The following is a 6,149-nucleotide window of genomic DNA, read 5'->3' as shown; positions in this document are numbered from 1 at the left end:
ATGTCAAGAAGGCGATTGTCTCCGTGATGATGCTTGTCTCGTGGGAAATTTGGAAGGAGCGAAATGCTAGAGTCTTCCGCAACACGGCTACCTCGACTTCCGTTGTCGTTGCCAAGATCAAAGAGGAAGCCCATCTTTGGGCGCTGGCTGGAGCTAGGCACTTGAGTACTCTAATGTTGCGAGAGTAGTCCTTTTCTTTTTTGCCGCTTTGCGGCTTATGTCTAGACCTTTTCCTTAATTAATGAAAATGGCAAGTATTTTGCCTCGTTTTGAAAAAAACAACCAAAATGGGAAGAAAGTGGGAGGATACCATGGAAGACGACATGCAGTATTGCAGCACACACCAGAGAACCATGCAGGCCAGCTTGTTCGCGCCTTCATTCATGGTGGCCCTCCCAAGCCAGGAGCACCCTCAAGCCAGTAGATGTAGAGGAACGAGTGCACCCTCTTACACCGCAGGTAGCAGGAAGCCGACAATGATCACAACGTCCCCCATGGGGCGAATGGAGGCTAGGGACCCGTCGTGGCACTAGGAGGAGGGAGGCCGTCAGCAGGAGCATGGGGCAGATGACGTTGGAGTGCAGAGAGGCCTTCGGTGGACACGTGGCACCGTGTATCCTCCACTCCCCCATGTTGCGCGTGTGTCGACGTGTCCTCCACTAGTGGACGCAAGCCAGGGAAGTGTGTCGTGACACGGGAGTGGAGGGAGGCTGCCAATGGGCATTGGGTGATGAGGTGACGTGCATCCTCCTCTCCCTCCCCTCCTCCCTCGCTACGTGCGGTGGCTAGGGTTTGTGAAATGGGAGAGAGACCTACGTGTGTTTCTGTTTATGGGGACTGTTTTTTTCTCTTTGCTAATCCCTCTGTAAAGAAATATACGAGCGTTTAGATCACTAAAGTAGTATATATGCCTCTTGTTTATTCTGTTGTGTGGGAGAGAAAAATCGGTGGGGCGAGGAGGTGGGACGAGGGGACGAATCGAGGAAGTGGATGACGATGACAATGTACACATGGCCCTTTAATAGTACAAAGATCATTAGAGAGAAGTGTTTGGCATATACAACAACTGAAATAAAGAAACTTTAGAGAGATTTGAGTGGATGTGAATGCAAAGCAATCCTTGGAAATTCCAATATTACACAGGAGAATTTATTTAAGTCCTCTAAATATCCAAAAACATAAAGTTTGCATTGAAGAATCTCTTAATCAGGAAGGCTAATAAAATTAATTAGAAAATTGGCACCCTTTTCATTGATAAAAAGGAAGAAAATGATTCTGTAAAAAAACATTTAGAATTGAGATTTCTTAAGCTGGAACAACCTACACAATCGACAATATAAAAGTAGAAAAATAGTTATCTAAAGGTAAACGATTATGCACGGTCGACCGGCCAAGTGTTCGGCCGGTCGCAACCGCTCGCTCCCCTCCAGGCCCACCTTATCCTTTCTTCGTGTTTGTCTTCCTCCTTGGCTCTTTTTTCTTTCCCCACCATCCAACGCTAACCAACGCACCTCAACGACCTGCTCGAAGCCCAACTTCGCCGCTCCATCGTTGCCGGCGAGCCCCTCTTCTCGAACTGCCATGGATGCAACACCCTTGAGCTGGACCTCTTCCCCTCCTCTATCTCTATCCCCCACCAGAACCACCATTTGCACGCCCCTCATCACCGCTGCTGCAACAGCCCGCCCTGCTGCTACTCCAAGCTTCCTCGCCGGGCTTCTGCAGCCAGCGGCAGTGCTGCGAGTGACGACCTCTTTTTTCGTTTCAACCAAAACGCCGCTGTGAAACGAGATGGAGGTAGTGCTACAACCGGCGGCGGCGGAAGCTACAACCGTCTTTGGCGAAAGTTGCAACCAAAGAGTAGAAAGCTACAGCCGACCACAATGCACCGGCGAAAGCTGGAACCAGAGACAAGAAAAGCTACAACCAGCATCCTGATTTGCAAGAACGGATGCGGCGACATCACCAACCACTGGAGCTGCACTCGCAAGCAATGACACCACAATGGCGCCCCCTTTTGCTGGAACCATCATCAGCTTTTGCTACTACAGGCTGGAATTTTGCTACATCTATCACAAGGGGAGCTGCATGGTGCTCGTCCGGCAAACCTTTTTTGCCAAAACTGGTCACTAGCGGAGCTACAGACATGCAACGCGGATGCTGGAACTATTGCCGATGAAAGCTGGAACCGGTGTCCTTTTTTGCTTCAACCAATGAAGTAGTGCTGAGACGATGACGAGGTTCACCGTGGTGAGCTGCAACCGGCACCAGAAAAGCTACATCCAGCCTTTTATTTTGCTACCATGATTTTGATGAGCGAAGCTAAATCCTAGGAAACAACGGCGAGGAGCAGCAGACGGCGCCACTCGTGCGGTCGGGCGGCACAACCCGATGGCTGCAACCATGGGGCTGCGCCCTGCAACCATTGCCGACCACTGCTAGGAACACACTGCCGGAGTAGCAACGCATCCCACAGCCTAGAGATGGAAGATGAGGCAGTCATGGCAAGGCAACTGCGAGGTTGCAAGCACACCCACGACAACGAGGCGCCATGACTGGGAGCGGGACGACCCGCGGCGCTTGCAATCGCGGCTGGAGACGTGCGCGCTCAAGGTGCTTGCGGGGGTTGGTGGTGCCAGCGAGGGTTGGTGGCCAGCGTTTTGATTTTCGCTTTGTGATTTTTCTCGCCCTAGGCCGAGATGGCCGAATTTCGGCCGTTTTTAAAAATTTCGGCCGAAATTTCACTAAATTTTGACTGAAATTTGATGAAAATTTGATCAAAATTTCTCAAATTTGACCAATTTCGACGGAAGATAGATTTCGCCCTAGGCCGAGATGGCCGAAATTCGGCCGAAATCCGTTTTTTTCGGCCGAAATTCAAAACACTGGTGGTGCGTATCGATAGCGGAGAGCCGGAGAACGAACAGGGAAGAAGACGAAAGTTGACTCGGGGAAGAAGAGTTTTTTAATCTAACGGTCGTGCATTGTCCAATCGAACAATGTACCTGCGACCGGCGGAAGCCTTGCGTCGGTCGACCGGCGTAGATCACTGCCGAAGGAAAGAAAAAAACAAAGGGGTCAGAAACTGGAACGAGTTGTTTCCTTTTGTTTCTTTTTTACCTTTTGACTTTTGAGAACCGAAACTTGTCACGTATGCCTAGCAATCACCGAGCACAAATAGAGGTGACTCTTGTGGACGTGCATCACAGTGAAGAACCGATCATTGTTACTTTCAAAAAAACCGATCATTGTTTCTCTATACGTGATTTTTTCTCTCAGTCTCGAGATCAAGCGATGGAAGTGACAAGGGACATGGCGCAGTCCGGCCTCGCGGCGAGCCTCGCGAGCCGCCTCGCCGACGACAACGTGGACAACAACCTGGTGTTCTCGCCGCTGTCCATCTACGCGATGCTCGCGCTCCTGGCCGCCGGCGTCCGGGGCGCCACCCTTGACGAGATCTTCGGGGTCCTCGGCGTGCCGTCTCACGCCGCGCTCGACGAGTTCCTCTCCCACGTGGTGGAGGACGTGCTCGAGGACCGTGCCGAGTCTGGCGGGCCGCGTGTGGCGTTCGCGTGCAGCGTGTGGGCCGTCCTCACGTGCCCGCTGAAGCCAGCCTACCGCCGCGCCGCCGCGAGCACGTACAAGGCCGATGCCAGCACCGTGGACTTCTGCAACAATCCAGAGGCGGCACGGGGTCAGATCAACGTGTGGGTCGCGCAGGTCACGAGGAAGCTGATCGGCTCCGTCCTTGGCCCGGGATCAATAACGCCGCTCACCCGCGCCATGCTCAGCAATGCTATGTACTTCAAGGGCAAGTGGGAGAAGCCCTTCCTCAAGAAGCGCACCACCGACAAACTCTTCCACCAGCTCAATGGCCGCGCCGTGGACGTGCCCTTCATGCAGAGCCGGAGCTCCCAGTTCATCGCCGTGCATGAAGGGTTCAAGGTGCTCAAACTCTGGTACCAAATGGCTCAAGCGCAAGGTAATCCGTCCATCCAGCCACCATCTCACACTCGCGGGTCACACTGATGCATGACATCTTGCTAACCTCTTGACAGGACGGCACGCCGATCGTAAAAAGCGTGCACAGTTTTGTATGTGTGTCTTCTGTCATGACCAGGCGGCGGAGGAGTCCTGCCGGTGACGAGCTACGTTTCCAGATCGAAGAGAGAGAAGGGGATCCGAGGTAGTAGACGAAGGTAGGAGAGGATAAGATAGACAGAGGAGTGGTTCAGTTTGAATTACAAATTCTTCCATACCATTCTCTCCATCGCTCTCCTATTTATAACGCGCATGTTACATGGGCCTATCAACTATGGCCCTTTGGCCCGCTACTCTATTACTGTGGCCGCTCTGCCCCATTGCTCATTTGAATCTTCCCGCTGCTACATTACGCCTTCTCCTTGACCTCCTTCCGCTTCCCTTGTCTTGATCGCGCCTTTATCATCTCCAGCGTACTGACAATACCTCCCCCCTGAAGAACCAGCATGTCCCCAGGTTGGTGCATCTGGGCAACGCTCCTTGAGCACTTGATAATCTTCCCAGGTCACTGAAGAAGCAGGAATCGATGACCACTTGACCAACATCTGAAGATGGGAGGCATTCCCCTTTTTGACCAGGCGACGATCCAAAATCTCTTCAGGCAGGACAACGGGGGCTGGCAGATCAACAGGGATAGGAAGAGTAGTGAGCACCAGAGTATGATCTGGCACGTGGCCCTTGAGCTGAGAGACATGAAATACAGGATGGACCATACTGTCGCGCGGCATTTCCAATTTGTACGCTGCATTTCCCACTTTTTCCAACACCTTGAAAGGGCCAAAATACTTGAGAGCTAGCTTTGGACAAGGACGATTGACCACTGAGGACTGGGCATATGGATGTAAGTGCAGATACACCATCTCCCCTTCAACAAACTATCGATCAGATCGTTTCTTATCAGCAAAATGCTTGTACTTGCACTGAGCTCAGGCCAGATGATCTTTTAGCAATGTTGTATGCTCTGACTGAGAGGCCAACTAGGTCTGAACATCAGGGTGCAGAGAAGTAGACTGGCCTGCTAACTGCCCCACATTTGGATCTTGCCCATATAATGCTTTGTAAGGAGTGCAGCCTAGGGAAGAGTGGTATGTAGAATTATACCAGAACTCTGCCCGAGGAAGCCAGGACACCCATTTAGCTAGAGAGTCATGAACTGCACAGCTTAGATACATCTCCAGGCACTGATTCACGCGCTCTGTTTGGCCGTCCGTTTGTGGGTGATACATTGTACTCATCTAAAGTTCAGTGCCCCAGACACGAAACAACTCTCTCCAGAAAGCATTGGTAAAGATTTTATCTCTGTCTGACACAATGGTCAATGGCGATCCATGCAACTTGACTATGTTGTTAAGGAATACCTTAGCTATGGATGAAGCTGTAAACGGGTGCTTCAAGAGCAGAAAATGACTGACTTTAGTGAAGCGATCCACAACCACCAGGATAGCATTAAACCCTTCAGACTTGGGAAGTCCCTCAATAAAGTCCATGCTAATAGCCTGCCAAGGGCGATCTGGCAAAGGTAGGGGTTGCAACAGTCCAGGTGTTTTGCACGGTTCATGCTTTGCCTGCTGATATGTGTTGCACTGCTTCACAAAATTTTCTACATTTGTCTTCATACTAGTCCAACTAAATAGCTGCTTAACTCTGTGATAAGTAGGCAATATGCCAGAATGGCCCCCACTAGTGTGGAATGAAATGCTTGAATGAGTTTTGTCTGCTAACCTGTATTTGCACCAATCCAAATCTTGTCCTCATGTTTGATCAGACCATCCTGCAACTGAAATCCAGGCAGACCTTGTTGTCTACTGCCAATTTCTGTAACATCACTTGTGCAGCAGGGTTTACAGGGTATGAATTTAAAAGAAAAAAGTCCATTTTACTACCCTGAATAAAGTGTGTGGTTCACTTTACCCCCTGATCTATTTTTCCGCTTCTTTTACCCCCCAAACAAACCCAAACAGGACAAAACACCCCCCCGGCTGGTTTTTCTCGACCCACTGCTGATGTGGCACTAGTCAACGGTGGTTTTGACCTGGGTGGGGCCCCCTTGTCAGTTTTTTTCTCTCTCTCTCTAATTGAGGCTGGGCCGGCGGCCACTCAGCCCGCAC

The 6,149-nt window shown here is 51.0% G+C and overlaps 1 pseudogene; it reads left to right on the top strand.

The window, feature by feature from the left end:
- The first annotated feature begins 2,490 nt into the window (after positions 1–2,490).
- LOC125532150 lies at positions 2,491–4,144 on the top strand (annotated as a pseudogene).
- The last annotated feature ends 2,005 nt before the right edge of the window (positions 4,145–6,149 follow it).

Source organism: Triticum urartu, unplaced genomic scaffold, assembly GCF_003073215.2.
Source record: "Triticum urartu cultivar G1812 unplaced genomic scaffold, Tu2.1 TuUngrouped_contig_9227, whole genome shotgun sequence".
Taxonomy (NCBI): domain Eukaryota; kingdom Viridiplantae; phylum Streptophyta; class Magnoliopsida; order Poales; family Poaceae; genus Triticum; species Triticum urartu.
The sequence above is the reverse complement of the archived record's forward strand: the minus strand, read 5'-3'. Positions and strand labels throughout refer to the sequence as shown.